Here is a 20,197-nt window from a genome sequence, read left to right as displayed (position 1 = left end):
GTTTGTTTTCAAATGTTACTTATTATTTGATGGGATTGAGAAATATAACCTCATCATAGGTATAGATATACTTAGCCAAAGTCCTGGTCATCTCAGTTTCTGCTATGTGATTCCTAAACACCACAGTCAAGCAGAAAGTATAATTCTTTAATCTTTCTTCTCTCGCGCTGTCTTTTTTTGGGGGGGGGGGGCAGGGGGCAGAGTCTTACTTCATCACCCAGACTGGAGTATAGTGGCATGATCTTGGCTCACTGCAACCTCTGCCTCCCAGGTTCAAGTGATTCTCGTGCTTCGGCCTCCTGAGTAGCTGGGATTACAGGTGTGTGCTACCACACCCAAATAATTTTTATAGTTTTAGTAGAGATGGGGTTTCACCATATTGGTGAGGCTGGTCTCGAACTCCTGACCTCAAGTGATCCACCTGCCTCGGCTTCCCAAAGTGCTGGGATTACAGGTAGCCCCTGTGCCTGGCCCCCTTCTCTTTTTAATAGTACTCTCTTATGACTTTTTTCAATAAGGCTATTGTATTAGCCTGTTCTCACGCTGCTAATGACGACACACCCAAGACTGGGTAATTTATAAAGGAAAGAGGTTTAATGGACTCGCAGTTCCACATGGCTGGGGAGGTCTCACAATCACGGCGGGAGGCAAAGGAGAAGCAGAGTCACATTTACATGGCGGTAGGCAAGAAGAGCATGTGCAGGGGAACTCCCCTTTATAAAACCATCAGATCTAGTGAGATTTATTCACTATCACGAGAGCAGCATGGGAAAAACCTGCCCCCCATGATTCAATTACTTCCCACTAGGTCCCTCCCACAATATATGGGGATTATTACAATTCAAGGTGAGATTTAGGTGGGGATACAGCCAAAGTATATCAGCTATAAACTATAAACTATCAGTCCTGAGAAGATTGTTGTCAATTAATGCCTTGTATAACTGGATTGCTTAGGAGAAGGGAGAGTAAGGCAGTGAAAGGGAAGGGGCAATAGGTTTGAGGAAGACATTATTGGTTTCTTAACCCAACCCCCATTTTTCAACCATTTTCTCTTGCTTGCCTCACTATAAAGGCTGAAAAGCCAGATATTCCTTTTTCCTATGCAGCTGGTATTAAACCTGTCACACAGTTCAGGCCAATAAGACAATGAAATCCACCGTGGGGTGGGTGGAGGATGGCACTTCTGATGTAAGGCTTTTGTCTCCTTATAAAAGGGAAAGCCAGAACAAGAGAGTTCCTGATGCTACCTGCCCCTTATTTCTTTCCCATCCTCTGATAGTGAGGCAACAGGAAAGAGGATTAAAAGGTAAAAGCTAAAAATGGTACAGCAGAGAGAAAGAACCTAGGTCCTTGACAAACTTGCTTAGCTGCTGAAACAGTCCTAATTGTGGACACCTTGTGTTATAAATGTTGACACAGGTTTTTTTTGTTTTTGCTTTGTTTTGAGATGGAGTCTCGCTCTCTTGCCCAGGCTGGAGTGCAATGGCATGATCTCGGCTCACTGCAACCTCCGCCTCCCGGGTTCAAGCAATTCTCCTGCCTCAGCCTCCTGAGTAGCTGGGATTATAGGCACATGCCACCATGCCCAGCTAATTTTTGTATTTTTAGTAGAGATGGGGTTTCACCATGTTGGTCAGGCTAGTCTCTAACTCCTGACCTTGTGATCTGCCTGCCTCTGCCTCCCTAAGTGCTGGGATTGCAGGCGTGAGCCACTCCGCCTGGCCTGTGTTCACACAGTTTTAAGCTACTGTTAGGTATTTGCATCTGAAACCATTCCTAACCAATATACGATTTTCAATATGTATAGATTCTACTTCATTTTCTATCTAAGGAACTTAGAAATGGAATATACAAGAAAGTATTTTATTCTACATCTTCATGAATATTTATCAGTTGTATCCTAATGCAGAATTCTGTTTTCTTTTTCATATAATATACCAAATAAATTCCATCTCATCATCACCTATTGCCTCAAGCTTCCTTAGAAACAATGGCTATACACTGGGCTTTTGGGAAGAACAAGATCGTAAGAGAGTGGCACCTTATAATGCTGCTTTGGAAACTGGGGCAGTTAAAGATCACTCCTCACTAAAGAATGGAGTTTTAGACTGGAGCAGCATATTTTCTTATTTCTCACTGCCCCTCTTCCTCAATACCTAATGTTTGGCTTTTCATCAAACTCCAGGGCACTCTTGGGAACTATGCTTAAGAATTAACAAGGAGAGATCCATTATCTTTCCTTAGATGGCAGCTACTTACTTGGATGAATTAAATGCTCAACAAACTTTGAAGGACCAGTGCCTAGGAGGCAGAGAAATCCCAGCAGCAATTCAGCCAGGCCTGGTCCTGTGTCAGTTACATGGCTAATTGCTTTCTCCACAGCTCTTGCCTAATGGTAGACCTTTTAGTATTCTCCTATCCAGAGGTAGCCACTTAGCTGGGGTACCATCAAAGTCCCCAAAGGGATAACTGTAGTTCTTAACAAAGCAAGAAAAGGTTATTTTTAAATCAAAATAATTATCACACAGCCCTATTAAGTTCTTGTTGACATTATACATTTCTATTTTTCAATCTCATCTCTCTCCCCAAATTCTTATTAGGATGTTATGAGGTACAAAATCCTTGAAAAACATTCAAATACTTTTATCTTCTAATTTGCTACACATTAAGTGTTACAATCCCTGGATCTCACGAATGGGTGGGAAGGACAAAGTTACAGAGTGTAAAGTATGAACCTATTACATTGTGGTTTGGCTTGAGCTGCTGAAAATTTCACTGTGGAAAAACAATACTGTAAATACTTCCTGATAATACAGGAGTTTTAAAATTTTGAATGCTTACAATACATTCAGAGTAGAGCACATACAAGTCAGTACTGAGACCACAATAACAAAAACCCTGCCCTGATCTTTAAGGCCTTATGCAATTTAGTACTGTAACAGTCAAGCCAAAAGAAAATATATAACTGGAAGGTGAGGAGGAGGAGAGAAAGAATGCGCGTGCTCACATGCACTCGTCTCTAAAACCGTCTCTAAACTTGGTTCAAGTTTACAAGGAGATTACGCACACATACTCTCTCTCTCTTTCTCTCTCTCTCCTTCCCTCACTTTAAAATAATACCAAAATACAGTATTAAGCTTTTGTTTTAAACAAGCTATCAAAGCTTATGGGCCCAGGGACTCAGAAACCACAGAAGAGGTTGCAGCCTGGTAAAGAAATAGGCAACGATAAAGGCTCAAATAGTTTGGCAGGTCTTCTATATAAAGCATAAACTGGTCGAGTGCTCTAATTCTGCCCTGCCATCTTAATTTAATGCAGCAAAAAATTCTTACCATAATTTGTTGATGTATTCATCTGATTATCTTTGTGTCTAACCAGGAAAGTTCTGATAAGCTATCTTTATTTTTACAAAGTCAGGCAAATGGAAAACTTCAATTTTGGATGTTTACTTTCTAACCATAAGTGATATTTTTTAGAATGCTGGCCACAGACTAGAGGTCTACAGTAAAAGAAGGCAGGCAGGCAGGGGAAAAGAATGAAATTGCAGCTAAGCACTGTGGCTCACGCTGGTAATCCCAGCTACTTGGGAGGCTGAGGCAGGAGGATCACCTGAGGAATTTGAGACAAGCCTGGGCTATATATATTGAAATCCTGTCTCTTAAAAAATTTAAAGAGTAGCCAAGCATGGTGGCACATGCCTGTAGTCCCAGCTACTTGGGAGGCTGAGAAAGAGAGAGCTGCAGTAAGCTATGATTGTGCCACTGCACTCTGGCCTGGGCGACAGAGCAGGGCTCCATGTCTCTTAAAAAAAATAAAAAATAAAAAAGGAATCTACACTGCCTAACAGTAACACTTATCCACATAATTCTAGACAGTCATAGTGATCCAACACAGAAGAACAGCAGCAGCTGAGGAAATTGTCTTGTTCCTGCCTCATCTCCTGCTGCTCTCCATCACAGTATTCAACTACTTGCATTTTTTCTAAACATATCATGCTGTTTCATTCTCTTGCATCTGCTATTCTCTTATATGTGGAATGTTCTTCTCTTCTTTCTCTGGGACATTCTATTTACCTTTCAAAACCTGTTAAAGCATCATTTCCTCCAGGAAGCCTTCTCTGATGTTTACCAGAATTCTCAGTACTTGCAAATATTTACATTATTATATTTATCATATTAGAATGTAATTACATTTTCATGTGTCTGACTCTCCTATAAGGCAGTGAATACTTTCATGTCTTATACATCTCTCTGTCACTAGTACCTAGCATGCTGTTTGGCACATTGTAGATGTTCAAATTTTTTTTTTTTTTTTTTTTTTTGAGATGGAGTCTCGCTCTGTTGCCCAGGCTGGAGTGCAGTGGTGCGATCTCAGCTTACTGCAACCTACCTCTGCCTCCCGCGTTCAAGGAATTCTCCTGCCTCAGCCTCCTCAGTAGCTAGGACCACCAGCGTGTGCCACCATGCCCAGCTAACTTTTGTATTTTTGGTAGCGACGGGGTTTCACCATATTGGCCAGGCTGGTCTGGAACTGCTGACCTTGTGATCTGCCTGCCTCAGCCTCCCAAAGTGCAGGGATTACAGGTGTGAGCCACCGCGCCTGGCTATTCAAATATTTTTTATTGAACTGAACCCACAAAGGCTTATGAGGGTCTGACTGAATTGAGAAAATTATTCATGGACTAATTTCCGGAAACCTGACCCCAGGCTTCCTCAAGGTTAGAGATACCAGGCAGATATGTAAAGAATAAAATCAAATGCCTTGATTTTATTTTTACAAGGGATTTGTGTGCACTAAGTCTCTCACCAGAGACATTTGGGAAAACCCATGTTCAATTTTTGATTATGGTCTAAAATGGTAACAAATTGTTCCAATTATATAGAACCTGCCACTCCATTATATCATAATGTAGACAAACAAGGAAGTGCTAATGGGATCCTATTAACCTCCATATCACATTACAACAGCCTAGGGGAAGAGAAGAGAGAGAGGAAAATACAAAGGCCATTAAAAATACTGATGGGTGTCAGGCAGGGGCTAAGAGGTTGGAACTTGCAGTCCTCACCTCTAGGTAACAACTCACAACAGTATAGCAATTGCAGATTTCAACCACAGTACGGTAGGCCGATAATGCCTCCAGTATAGACCTGTCCTGCCAAAATACAACATACCAGGTGGCTTAAACAGAACTTTATTATCTCTCAGTTCTGGAGGCCAGAGCTGTTACCAGGGTTGGTTTCTTCTGAAGGATGTCAGCGAGAATTTGTTTCATGCCTCTCCTAGCTTCTGGCTTGCTGGCAGTCTTTGGCGTTCCTTGACTTGTGGCAGCATAAATCCAATTTTCACACAGTGTTCTGCCTGTGTGTGTGTGTGTGTGTCTATGTCCAATTTCCTCTTTTTATAGGACACCAGTCATATTGGAGTAGGGGCCCACCTTACTTCAGTATGACTTCATATTAACTGATGCCATCTGCAATGACCCTGTTTCCAAATAAGGTCACATTTTAAGGTACCTGGGGTTAAGACTTCACCATAAAAATTCAGTTCAATCCATAACAGCTCACAAAGATATATCAATGTCCTAATTCTTAGAAGCTGTGAATGTTACCTTATATGGTGATTAAATTAAGGGCTTTGAGATGACAGGATTATCCAGATGGGCCCTCAATGCCATCACAAGTGTCCTTATAAGACAGCAGCAAAGGGAGATTAGATACACACAGAGGGGAGAAGGCAATGTGAAGAAAGACATAGAGATTGAAGTGATGTAACCACAAGCCAAGAAATGCTGGCAGCAACTAGAAGCTGGAAGAGGCAAGGAAAGGATTCTCCTAGAGAGCCTTCTCAGGAGGATACGGTCCTCTTTAATAACTTGGTGGGCTTTTGCCCTCCCAAACTGTGAGATAATAAATTTCTTTTCTTTCAAGCCACCTAGTTTGTGGTAATTTGTTATAACACCTACAGGAAACTAATATACATATTATCTTTTCATAATTTAAACATAATTATCTCCATTATAAGAGCAGCAGAGGAGCAGGCAGATAACAGACAATAGGTGACAAACTCCAAGCAATTATACCCATAACCACAAACCCCTGTAACCAGCATTTTTTTAAAAGGGAAAGCCAGGCACAGTGGTGTGCTCCTGTAGTCCCAGCTACTCAGAAGACTGAGGAGGGAGGATCATTTGAGCCCAGAAGTTTGAGTCCAGCCTGGGCAACACAGTGAGACTCCATCTCTTCAAAAAAAAAAAAAAAAAAAAAAGGGAGCAGGGAGACAAATCCACACTGAAATATCACCACCACAATAAAAGAAACTACAGAGTACATCACATTAGATAAGGGTGAATACTATTACATGGCTCTCTAATTTCTATTATATAAAAAATGTGTTTTGGTTGGGCACGGTGGCTCACGCCTGTAATCCCAGCTACTTGGCAGGCCGAGGCAGGAGAATCACTTGAACCCGAGAGATGGAGGTTGCAGTGAGCCGAGACAGTGCCACTGCACTCCAGCCTGGGATACAGAGCCAGACTCCGTCTCAAAAAAAAAAAAAAAAAAAAGTGTTTTAAGTTGCAATGTAAAATGTATTTCTTACTCTGATTCATAAACCAAAAGGATTGAGACTCCTGGTTTTTGGCTTGGCATATGAAGAGCTTAGAATAACAGTTGTCACTCTATCCTAACAACAAATAAAAAGCTGAACTGAAAAATCTTAACAACTCTTCATAGATCTATCAGAGAAGTGAGTTCACAGGGCAAACTGCTGTTCCCCAAATTGGCAGATATAGAGAATCACAACCTAAAGGAGCAGAAACCCATGAGCTGAAACCTGCATGACAATCAAGTGCCAGGGGAAGAAAACCTGAACTATAATTGATGAAGCTAGAGGCTAAGTGTGGACAAGTCTGAGAGTTAAAAATGCCAGGGAGACCCAGGCACAGAGGAGCTCCCACACTGTTGTGAGTTTTACCTCCAGGTTCTCCCAGCTCTACTAGGTTCTTACGGTGACTATCAGGGGAAATTTCTTGTGCTTTTGGCGGGGGGAAAGGGAAAAGTACAGTAGTCTCCCCTTACCCGTGGTTTCACTTTCCATGGTTTCAGTTACCCATAGTCAACTGCAGTTCAAAAATAGATGAGTACTGGTCGAGTAAGGTGGCTCACGCCTATAATTCCAGCACTTTGGGAGGCTGAGGTGGGAGGACCGCTTGAGGCCAGGAGTTCGAGACTAGCCTGGGCGATAGAGTGAGACCCTGCCTCTATTTAAATTTTTTTTTTTTTTTTTTTTTGAGAGAGAGTCTCACTCTGTCACACAGGCTGGAGTGCAGTGGTGTGATCTCAGGTCACTGCAACCTCCGCCTCCTGGGTTCAAGCAATTCTTGTGCCTCAGCCTCCTGAGTAGCTGGGATTAAAGGCGTGCACCACCACACCCAGCTAATTTTGTATTTTTAGTAGAGACGGGGTTTCACCATGTTGGCCGGGCTGGTCTCGAACTCCTGGCCTCAAGTGATCCGCCCGCCTCGGCCTCCCAAAGTGTTGAGATTACAGGTGTGAGCCATTGCACCCGGCCAAAAAAAAAAAAAAAAAAAAAGATGAGTACAGTACAATGGATATTTTGAGAGAGAGAACACATTTATATAACTTTTATTACAGTATATTTTTGTAACTGTTCTATTTTATTATTAGTCGTTGTTAATCTCTTACTGTGCTGAATTTATAAATTAAACTTTTTCATAGGCATGTACATATAGGGAAACATAGTATAGTCATCCCTCCATATCCATGGGGGACTGGTTTCAAGACCCCTGAGGATACCAAAATCCAGATACTCAAGTCCCTGATATAAAATGGTGTAGTATTTGCATATAAAATGTGCATACCTCCTATACACTTTAAATCATCTCTAGATTATTATAATACCTAATACAATGCCTACATATCACTTCATTCGTGTGGATTCAATGTAGTGCTTGGCAGGCAGCAAATTCAAGTTTTGCCTTTTTGAATTCTGCGGAATTTTTTTCTGAATATTTTTAACCTATGATTGTTTTAATCCATGGATGAGAAACCCATGGATACAGAGGGCTGACTGTATACAGGGTTTGGTACTATCTGGTTTCATGCCTCCACTGGGAATCTTGGAATGTATCCTTGTGAATAAGGGGGGACCAATGGAACCATTTTGAAATACCCCAGAGCATTCTGTTCTTCTTTACAAGGCCTGCCCTCAGGAGAACATACTTTACCAGAGCCTAACCTGCTGTGGTTTTATCATAGACTAACTAACCTGGGAGAAGGGTAATACCCAATTCTACCCCCGTCTGGCCATCCTGTCCCATCCAAGTGGGGAAAAGAAAACAAAACTGAGAAGCACTGGTGAAGTTTATAGTCCAGTGCATAGGCTCACCAAAATATTGGGACCTAATCATAGGACAGTAGAACACTTCCAGTTCCCCTCCCTGTCATACCTCATCACAACTTTACTAAGCATGTATTTACCAATTCCTTTTACCCAGTATATCATGTCCACCTTTCAATAGAAAATTATAAGTCATATTAAAAGGCAAAAATACACTCTGAAGAAACTGAATAAGCACCAGAACCAGTGAGATATGGCAGAACTGTCAGAATTAACAGTCCAGGAATTCCAAAACACTATGATTAACATCAACAACATGTTAGAACAGATGGATAATATAAGAGAGATGGAAATTCTAAGAAAGAAGAAAAAAGAGAAACTTTTAGGCTCCTGAACACATGGAGGTGCAGAAGAGTGACAGGCCGAGGAAGGGCATGGAAGCATTGCACGCCTTCCCACCAATGCATCTCCTTATCTGGTTTTCATCCATATCCTTCATAATATCCTTTATAATAAACTGGTAAACATCAGCTTTCCACAGGCTTTCTTTCTCCATGGCGAGCAGGACAATGTCCTAGGACCCCAGAGAGCCAGGAGAGAGCAAGATCAAAGCCAGAAATCCATCTCTGTCCCTACTGCCCACTGGTCTTTTCCAGTCAACACTTCCTCAGCAAATACATGCCACATAGCCATGCTGCTCAGAGGTCTCCCGGCTTATATGCAGAAAAGGCCCTGTGGCCCAGGATCACAGTAGCAACAATATTCTCATCAAAGCAGCCAGAGTGATACAGCAGAAGGTCAAGAGACAGAAAAAAGCACTAAACCCTGGTTTATAAGAGAGAGGCAGACTTCAAGGGTTGTCTCCTAAGACAACAAGTAAGCTCAAGGGGAAGCTTATAACCAGTAAGCTTCAGAGTGGTGAAAAAAGAGCCTAGCCAGGCCCAAATAGCAAATCCTAAAGAAACAGACATATATTAACATAAATAGTAAATTCAAGATGGGGAGCATTCAAGTGTGCAGAGGGTGAGCAAGACTTTAGTCAGAAAATAAAGTTACTCTTTCTTGCCATTGAGCTTAAGCCAAAAAAAAAAAAAAAAATTAAAAGAAAGCTACTTGGCTGGGTGTGGTGGCTCATGCCTGTAATCCCAGCACTTTGGGAGGCTGAGGCGGGTGGATAACCTGAGGTCAGGAGTTCAAGACCAGCCTGGCCAACATGGTGAAACCCCGTCTCTACCAAAAATACAAAAACTAGGCTGGGCGTGGTGGCTCATGCCTGTAATCCCAGCACTTTGGGAGGCCGAGGCAGGTGGATCACCTGAGGTTGAGAGTTCGAGACCAGCCTGACCAACATGGAGAAACCCTGTCTCTACTAAAAATACAAAATTAGTAGGGTGTAGTGGTGCATGCCTGTAATCCCAGCTGCTGGGGAGGCTGAGGCAGGAGAATCGCTTGAACCCAGGAGGTGGAGGCTGCGGTGAGCCGAGATTGCGCCATTGCACTCCAGCCTGGGCAACAAGAGCAAAACTCCGTCTCAAAAAAAAAAAAAAAATTAGCCAGTGTGGTGGTGCACGCCTGTAATCCCAGCTACTCAGGAGGCCAAGGCAGAAGAATCACTTGAACCTATGAAGTGGAGGTTGCAGTGAGCCAAGATGGCACCACTGCACTCCAGCCTGGGCAACAGCGAGATGCAGTCTCCAAAAAATAATAATAATAATAATCTACTCATACACAAAAAAGCACACTCCAAGCATTAGTTTTTCATATGCAGGGAGTGATGAGTCAGCATTACTCTTGCACCAGAATACACATGCAGGAGGGAAGTCCTATGTGTGCAATAAGTGAGGGCAAGGCTTTAGAAATAGGTCACACTTCACATACCAGAGGACACACTCAGGGAAGAAGGCTTTCTTGTGAAAGGAGTGTGGGTAAGACTTCTTACAGAAGGCAATTCTCACTGCATATCAGAAAACCCACTCAGGAAAGAAGTCTTTTGTATGCAAGGAGTGTAGGTAAGACTTTACCCAAAAGTCAACTGCGCATGAGAGAACACACTTGGCAGAGAAGCCTTATAGATGCCAGGAGTTATGGACAAAGGATTAGGTATAAATCATCCTACGATAAGCACTGGAAGGCACACTCAGGGGAGAAGGCTTTTTTGTGCAGGGAGTATGGGCAAGACTTCAGCTTGAAGACATCTCTTACCAGACACCAGAGGACACACCCAGGGAAGTAACTCTGCTTCTTTAAAAAGCTGTAGCCAAGACTGTGCACCTTGTTTATGGATATTCATGAAGGCAGAAGGGATCCAGAGGGCTAAGAGAACCTGAACTTGGCCCAAGTTATTCCCAGAGATTCTGAGAAAAGAGGTCAAGATTTGGGAAACAAAGATACCATGTAAGGGGAGGGGATTACCTGGACTCTTAGGGAAATGTGGTCTCTTTCCTACTGAGCTGATGTTCCCAGTGTTGTATTTGTGCCATGCCATACTTCTCAAGGACTGTTCTTAGCCAGTGACTGTGGGCCTGGCACTGAGAGCCTCACCAACCACCTTAGACAGCACAGCAGTCTAGGACCCCTCCACCAAACCTTCCCTCCCTCTGTTCTTCCCTCTGGCAGCTCTCCCAACCTTCCTTAGTGCTATGGTTTGAACAATGTTGTCCCTTACAAAATTCATGTTGAAACCTAATCACCAATGTAACATTATTAAGAGAATGTTTAGGATGTGGTTAAGTCATGAGGATGCAGCCTTCATGAATGGCATTAGGTACCCTTATAAAAGGATTTGGCAAAAGATTTGGCATCGCTTTACCCTTTCCTCCAACTGCCATGTGAGGACACAGAGTTCCTCTCCTCTGGAGGATGCTGGAAGCATCCATGTTGGAAGCAGACAGCAGCCCTTGCCAGATAACCAAATCTGCTGGCACCTTGATCTTGAACTTCCTAGCTTCCACAACTGTGAGAAAATAAATTTCTGTTCTTTATAAAATACATACATAAATAAATAAGAAACGCTACAGATAAAAAACACTGTAACAAAAATGAAGAATCCCGGCCAGGCACGGTGGCTCATGCCTGTAACCCCAGCATTTTGGGAGGCTGAGGCGGGCGAATCACTTGAGGTCAGGAGTTAAAGACCAGCCTGGCCAACATGGTGAAACCCCTGTCTCTACTAAAAATACAAAAGTTAGTTGGGCATGGTTGTGCACGCCTGTAGTCCCAGCTACTCGGGAGGCTGAGGCATGAGAATTGCTTACACCCAGGAGGTGGAGGTTGTAGGGACCTGAGATCGTGCCACTGCACTCCAGCCTGGGCGACCAAGCGAGAATTTGTCTCAAAAAACAAAAAAGAAATGAAGAATGCCTATGATGGGCTCAATAGTAGACTGGACATAGCTGAGCAAAGAATCTTTGAACTTGAGCTGGGCATGGTAGCATGTGTCTGTAGTTCCGGCTACTTGGGAGGCTGAAATTGGAGGATCACTTGAGCCCAGGAGTTTGAGACCAGCCTAGGCAACATAGTGACATAGTAAGACCCTATCTCTAAAAACAAAGAATCTCTGAACTTGAGGATATGACAATAGAAACTTCCAAAACTGAAAAGCTAAGAAAAGAAGAACTAAAAAAAAAATAACAACAACAAAATATCCAAGAACTGTGGGACAAATACAAAAGGTATAATAGTGCATAATAGGAGAAAGAAAGAAACACACACAATATTTGGTATTGCTAAACAATAACTAAAGCGATAACTAAAAATGTCCCCCCAAATCAATGTCAGACACCACACCATAAGAACAATAAGCAGGCTAAGTGACAAAAAAACAAACAAACAAAAACCTACACCTAGATATATCATATCCAAACTTCAGAAAATCAAAGAGAAAGAGAAACATCTTAAAAGAAGGCAGAGGGAAAATCACCTTACCTACAGAGGGGCAAAAACAAGAATTACATCTAACCTCTCAGAAACCATGCAAGCAGAGAGTACAGTCAAAGAGAGAAAACCCTATCAGCCTAGAATTCTGTATCCTGCAAAATTCTTCAGAAGTAAGAAAGGCCACATGCAGTGTGGCTCACGTCTATAATCCCAGCACGGCGATGGATTGCTTGTGTCCAGGAGTTTTGAGACCAGCCTGGGCAACATAGTGAGACCTTATCTCAATGAAAAATAAACAAAATTAGCCAAGTGTCCTGGCATGTACCTATAGTCCTAGCTATTTGGGAGGCTGAGGTGGGAGGATTGCTTAAGCCCAGGAGGTTGAGGTGAGCTGAGATCACGCCACTGCACTCTAGCCTGGGCAACACAGTGAGATCCTCTCTCAAAAAAAAAAAAAAAGTGAAGGAAAAATAAAGACTTTCTCAAGCAAACAAAAATACAGAGAAATTGTTGCCCACAGACTTGCCTTGCCAGAAATCTTAAAAGAAGTTCTTTAGAGAGAAGGAAAATGAGCTAGGCACGGTGGCTCATGCCTGTAATCCCAACACTCTGTGAGGCTGAGGCAGGAGGACTGCTTCAGCCCAGGAGTTTGAGATCAGCCTGGACAATATCAGGAGACCCTATTTCTAACAAAAATAAAAATAAATTAGCTGGGCATGGTGGTGCTTATCTGCTGTTCCAGCTACTCCAGTGGCTGAGGTGGGAGGATTGCTGGGGCCAGGGATGTTGAGGCTGCAATGAGCTACAACCTTGCCACTGCACCCCAGCCTACGTGACAAAGTGAGATGCTGTCTCAAAAAAAAAAAAAAAAAATCTGGGATTCAAATCAGCTCTCTCCAGCTCCAAGCACGCTGGGATCCTTGCTGCTGGAGGTTGCTATTGGCTTCTGCCCATGCTGTGTATTGGGATCTGCAGCCAAGCATGGGAGCTTACGAAGGCACCTGGTGGTTTCTAGGTAGGAAAACAGTGTGGACGCCGGATGTGGTGCCTTACGCAGGAACCACAGCACTTTGGGAGCCTGAGGCAGGCAGATCACCTGAGGTCAGGAATTCGAGACCAGCCTGGCCAACATGGCGAAACCCTGTCTCTACCAAAAAAAATACAAAAAAAATTAGCCAGGCATGGTGGTACCTGTAGTCCCCGCTACTTGGGAGGCTGAGGCACAAGAATCGCTTGAACCTGGGAGGCAGAGGTTACAGTGAGCCGAGATGGTGCCACTGCACTCCAGCCTGGGACACAGAGCAAGACTCCATCTTAAAAAAAAAAGGGCCGGGCGCAGTGGCTCACGCCTGCAGTCCCAGCACTTTGGGAGGCCAAGGCGAGCAGTTCACAAGGTCAGGAGGTCAAGACCAGCCTGGCCAAAATAGTGAAACGCCGTCTCTATTAAAAATACGAAAATTAGCCGGGCATGGTGGTATACACCTGTAATCCCAGCTACTCGGGAGGCTGACGCAGGAGAATTGCTTGAACCCAGAAGGCAGAGGCTGCTGTGAGCTGAGATCGTGCCACTGCACTCCACCCTGGGAGACAGTGCGAGACTCCATCTCAAAAAAAAAAAAAAAAAAAAAAAAAATAGCGTGGAGTGTGTGTAATTGTGTTTGAGGAAGAGATGGTAGTGTCTTTAGGGAACTATCTGTGCCTGGATCCTGGGGAATTATGACAAAGCAGTCTGCAGGTTTGGCATGAACTCTGAACTTTCTCCCTCTGCAGGATCTTCAATAGAAAGGTCCTGTCCTGAAGAGGCACTTCTCTTGCTTGTGAAGCCTGCCAGCATGTGTGGTTTGGTCAGCACTGAGATGCACATGACAAATTGTGTGCAATGTCTCAGCACAGCCCAATGGGTTTTTTTCTGTTTACACTTAACTAGCCTTGGACAGTAGGAGGAAACCTTAAATATTTCCTTCTACTCTCACAAACCCTTTATCTTTTTTTTTGAGACAGAGTCTCACTCTGTCAGCCAGGCTGGAGTGGCACGATCTCAGCTCAATGCAACCTCCACCTCCTAGGTTTAAGGGATCCTCCTGCCTCAGCCTCTTGAATAGTTGAGACTACAGGCGCACACTGCCACACCTGGCTAATTTTTGTATTTTTAGTAGAGACGAGGTTTTACCATGTTGGCCAGGCTGGTCTCAAACTCCTGACCTCAGGTGATCCACCTGCCTCGGCCTCCCAAAGTGCTGGAATTACAGGCATGAGCTACCACACCCAGCCTCACAAACCTTTTAACTAATAAAACAAAATTACTGCCAAAAAAAAAAAAAAAAAGAGACAATGTCAGAGTCAATCAAAAAACAAGACCTGGCCGGGCGTGGTGGCTCACGCTTGTAATCCCAGCACTTTGGGAGGCCGAGGCGGGCGGATCACGAGGTCAGGAGATCGAGACCACGGTGAAACCCCATCTCTACTAAAAATACAAAAAAAATTAGCCGGGCGTGGTGGCGGGCGCCTGTAGTCCCAGCTACTCGGAGAGGCTGAGGCAGGAGAATGGCGTGAACCCGGGAGGCGGAGCTTGCAGAAAAAACAAGACCTAACTGTATGTTGTATATGAGAAACCCCTTTAGTACAAAGAAACATATAGATTAAAAGTAAAAAGATAGGCCGGGCGCAGTGGTTCACGCCTGTAATCCCAGCACTTTGGGAGGCTGAGGCGGGTAGATCACAAGGCCAGGAGATCGAGACCATCCTGGCTAACACGGTGAAACCCCATCTCTACTAAAAAATACAAAAAATTAGCTGGGTGTGGTGGCAGGTGCCTGTAGTCCCAGGCTACTCAGGAGGCTGAGGCAGGAGAATGGTGTGAACCTGCGAGGTGGAGCTTGCAGTGAGCGGAGATCACGCCACTGAACTCCAGCCTGGGTGACAGAGCGAGACTCCATCTCAAAAAAAAAAAAAAAAAAAAAAAAAAAATTAAAAAGATAAAGATATACCCTAATCCAAAAAAAGGTGAGAATAGCTATATTAATTTCAGAAAGAAAGATATCAGGAATAAAGATGAGCATTGCATAATGATAAAATGGTCAATACTCCAAGATGACATACAAATTCTTAACGTAGGCCAGGCATGGTGGCTCACACCTGTAACCCCAGCACTTTGGGAGGCCAAGGTGGGTGGATCACTTGAGGTCAGGAGTTCGAGACCAGCCTGGTCAACATGGTGAAACCCTGTCTCTCTAAAAATACAAAAATTAGCCGGGCATGGTGGCATGCACCTGTAATCCCAGCTACACAGGAGGCTGAGGCAGGAGAACCATTTGAACCTGGGAGGTGGAGCTTGCAGTGAGCCAAGATTGCGCCACTGCACTCCAGCCTGGGCGACAGACCAAGACTCCATCTCAAAAAAAATAAAAAAATAAAAAAATAAATAAAAATAGTTAATGTGTATGTAGCTAACAACAGAGCATCAAAATATGTGAAGGAAAAACTGACAGAACTGCAAAGAGACAGATAGATGAATCTGCTCTTATATTAACAGTTGGAGACTTTAACACCCCTCTAGCAGAAATGGACATATCCAGCAGGCAGAAAATCAGTAAGTACATAGTTGAACTCAACAGCACCATCAATCAACTGGACATAATTAACATCTATAGATTAATTCATCCAACAACAACAACAACAGATTATACATTCTTCTTAACTCACATGGAACATTTACCAAGACTGACCACATTCTGGGCCATATAACACACCTTAACAAGTTTAAAAGAAATCACACAATGTCCGCCCTCAAACTGCAATGGAATTAAAGTAGAAATCAGTGACAGAAAGATAGCTGGAAAATATGAAAGGACTTAGATTAAATAACATACTTCTAAATAATACATGAAGCAAAAAAGAAATCTCCAGAGAAATTAAAAAGTATTTTGAACTACATGAAAATGCAACTTATAAAAATTTGTGGGATGCAGCAGAAACAGTGATTAGTGGATATTGATAGCAGTGAATAAACATACTAGAAAAGAAAAAGATCTAAAATCAATAATCTAAGCTTCCACCTTAGAAAATTAGGGGGAAAAAAAGAGCAAATTAAATCCAAAGCAAGCAGAAGAAAAGAAATAATAAAAATTAGTATAGGTCAGGGGTGGTGCCTCATGCCTATAATCCCGGCACTTTGGAAGGCTAAAGCAGGAGGATTGCTTGAAGCCAGGAGTTGGAGACCAGCCTGGGCAACATTGCAAGACCACGTCTCTATAAAAAATAAAAAAATTAGCCAGGTGTGGTGGTGCTCAGGAGGCTGAGGCAGGAAGATCATTTGAACTGAGGAGTTGGAGGCTACAGTGAGCTAAGATCACATCACTGCACTCTAGCCTGGGCAACAAAGTGACACCCTGTCAAATGAACGAATGAACAAAGAAAGAGTGGCCAACATGGTGAAACCCTATCTCTACTAAATACAAAAAAAAAAAAAATTAGCTGAGCGTGGTAGCACGCACCTGTAATCCCAGCTACTCAGAAGGCTGAGGCAGGGGAATCTCTTGAACCTGGGAGGTGTAGGTTGCAGTGAGCCGAGATTGCGCCACTACACTCCAGCCTGGCGACATAACAAGACTCTGTCTAAAAAAAAAAAAAAAACCTACTATAGGCCTGGCATAGTGCCTGATGCCTGTAATCCCAGCACTACGGGAGGCCAAAGTGGGAGGATTGCTTGAGACTAGGAGTTTGAGACCAGCCTGGGGAACATAACGTGACCCTGTTTCTACCAACACCTGCCCCAAAAAGAAAAAAACCTACTATAAAGCTACAGTAATAAACACAGTGTGGTACTAGAAAAAGAACAGACACATAAATTACTATATATATTTTATTTATTTATTTTTTTTGAGACAGAGTCTCATTCTGTCGCTCAGGCTGGAGTGCAGTGGCGAGATCTTGGCTCACTGCAAGCTCCACCTCCCAGGTTCACGCCATTCTCCTGACTCAGCCTCCGGAGTAGCTGGGACTACAGGTCCCCACCACCATGCCCGGCTAATTTTTTGTATTAGCCGGGATTAGTAGAGACGGGATTTCACCATGTTGGCCAGGATGGTCTCGATCTCCTGACCTCGTGATCCGCTCGCCTCGGCCTCCCAAAGTGCTGGGATTACAGGCGTGAGCCACTGCGCCCAGCCATCAATTACTATATTTATGTGAATAAACGGAGGGTCCAGAAATAGACTCACATAAATATAGTCATTGATCTTTGACAAAGAAGCAAAGGCAATACAATGAAGCAAAGATAATCTTTTCAACAAATGGTGCTGGAACAACTGGATATCCACATGCAAAAAATGAATCTAGACACATGCTTTATAGCCTTCACAAAACTTAAAATGGATCACAGACCTAAATGTAAAATACAAAACTATAAAACTTCTAGAAGATAATATAGGGGAACACCTACACCACGGGCCACACAGCAGGGGGTGAGCAGTGGGCAAGTGAGTGAAGCTTCATCTGTATTTACAGCCACTCCCCAATGCTTGCATTACAGCCAGATCTCTGCCTCCTGTCAGATCAGTCACAGCATTAGATTCTCAAAGGAGTCCCAAGCCTACTGTGAACTGTGTATATGAAGGATCTAGGCTGTACGCCCCTTATGAGAATCTAATGCCTGATGATCTGCCACTGTCTCCCATCACCCCCAGATGGGACCATCTAGTTGCAGGAAAACAAGCTCAGGGCTCCCACTGATTCTACATTATGGTGAGTTGTGTAATTATTTCACTACTATATTACAATTTAATAATACTATATATAAAGTACACAATAAATGTAATGTGCTTGAATCCCCCCCACCCCCAGTCCATGAAAAAAACTCTTCCAGGAAACCAGTCCCTGGTATCAAAAAGGTGGGGGACCCCTGACCTGGATGACTTTGGTATGGCGATGACTTTTTAAATACAACACCAAAGGCATGATCCATGAACTAAGTAATTGATAAGCTGGACTTTGCTAAAACTAGAAATATCTGCTTTGTGAAAGACAATGTCAAGAAAATGTAAAGACAAGCTACAGAATGGGACAGAATGTAAAAGATACACCTGATAAAGGACTGTCATGCAAAATACACAAAGAACTCTTAAAACTGAACAGTAAAAATGAACAACCTGATTAAAAATGGGCAACAGACTTTAGTCAGACACTTCACCAAAGAAAAATACAGATGGCAAATAAGCATGCTCAACATCATGCCATCGGGGAAATACAAATACAAATAATTGTTATTATTATTATTTTTTGAGACAGACTCTCACTCTGTCACCCAGGCTGGAGTACAGTGGCGCGATCTTGGCTCACTGCAACCTCCGCCTCCCAAGTTCAAGCGATTCTCCTGGCTTCAGCCTCCTGAGTAGCTGGGACTACAGGCACTCGCCACCACGCCCAGCTAATTTTTGTATTTTTAGTAGAGACGGGGGTTTCATCATGTTGGCCAGGCTCGTCTCGAACTCCTGACCTCAGGTGATCCACCCGCCTTGGCCTTCCAAAGTGCAGGGATTACAGGTGTGAGCCACCACGCCCGGCAGGGAAATGCAAATTAAAACAACAAAATCCATTACACACCTATTAGAGTGGCCAAAATCCAAAACGCTGACAACACTAAATGTTGGTAAGGATGTGGAGCAACAAGAACTCTCATTCATTTTGGTGGGAACGCTAAATAATATGGCCACTTTGGAAGACAGTTTGACAGTTTCTTACAAAACTAAACATAGTCTTACCATAAACATAGTATTACCATACGATCCAGCAATCACACTCATTGATATTTACCCAAATGAACAGAAAACTTATGTCCACACAAAAGCCTGCACATGGATATTTATATAGCAGCTTTCTTTACTCATAATTGCCAAATCTCAGAAGCAATGAAGATGTCCTCCAGCAGGTGAATGGATAAATTGTGGTACATTCAGACAATGGAATATTACTCAGCACTAAAAAGAAATAAGGTATCAAGCCATGAAAAGATAAGGAGGAAACTTAAATGCATATTACTAAATGAAAGAAGCTAGTATGAAATGGCCTTACATTGTATGATTCCAACTAAACGACATTCTGTAGACAGCAAAACTATGGAGACAGTAAAAAGATCAGTGCTTGCCAGGGGTCAGTGGGAAGTGAGGGATAAACAGGGAGAGCACAGAGGATATTCAGGGCAGTGAAACTATTCTGTATGATACTACAATGGTGGATACATGTCATTTTATATATTGATTGATTGATTTGACAGGAGTTCACTCCATTGCCAGGCTGGTGTACAGTGGCACAATCATGGCTCACTGCAGCCTTGACCTCCTGGGCTCAAGCAGTCCTCCCACCTCAGCCTCCTGAATAGCTGGGACTACAGGTGCACATTACCACACCTGGCTAATATTTAATTTTTTTTTTTGTAGGGATGGGGTCTCACTATGTTGCCTAGGCTGGTCTTGAACTCCTGGGCTCCAGCAATCCTCCTGCCTCGGCTTCCCAAAGTGTTGAGATTACAGGCATGAGCCACTGTGCCCAGCCTCATTATATATTTGTTAAAACCTACAGAATTTGTAATACCAAGAGTGAATCTTAATATAAAGTATGGACTTGGGTGATAATATGTCAATGCAGGTTCATTGAATGTAACAAATGTAGCATTGTGGTTCAGTATGTTGACAGTGGGGGAGGCTAGTGTGTGTGAGGACAGGAGGTATATGAGAATCCTCTGCACTTTTCACTCAATTTTGCTGTGAATCTAAAATTGCTCTAAAAAAAATAGTTTCTTAATTTAAAAAAAAGCAAAGGAAGAGCATAAATGAAAAAAGACTGAAAACCACTAAGTAAATGTGAATAGCTTCTTGCATATTCATTCTGATACAGTGCTCAGAAAAGAGTCTAAAATTTTAAGCTTGGAGTATCCATTGCTCATTATTCTAATGTTAAGATGGAAAAC

The 20,197-nt window shown here is 43.0% G+C and overlaps 1 protein-coding gene and 1 long non-coding RNA gene across 8 annotated transcripts in view; one reads left to right on the top strand and one right to left on the bottom strand.

The window, feature by feature from the left end:
* LOC129466127 (cyclic AMP-dependent transcription factor ATF-7) overlaps positions 1 to 20,197 on the bottom strand; it is a 125,093-nt gene that overhangs the window by 64,243 nt on the left and 40,653 nt on the right. The gene's annotated exons all lie outside the window — the stretch shown is intronic.
* LOC129466132 (uncharacterized) overlaps positions 1 to 20,197 on the top strand; it is a 64,413-nt gene that overhangs the window by 38,366 nt on the left and 5,850 nt on the right. The window lies entirely within an intron of this gene.

This window comes from Symphalangus syndactylus, chromosome 17 (assembly GCF_028878055.3).
Source record: "Symphalangus syndactylus isolate Jambi chromosome 17, NHGRI_mSymSyn1-v2.1_pri, whole genome shotgun sequence".
Classification (NCBI taxonomy): domain Eukaryota; kingdom Metazoa; phylum Chordata; class Mammalia; order Primates; family Hylobatidae; genus Symphalangus; species Symphalangus syndactylus.
This window is presented reverse-complemented; position numbering and strand designations above follow the sequence as displayed.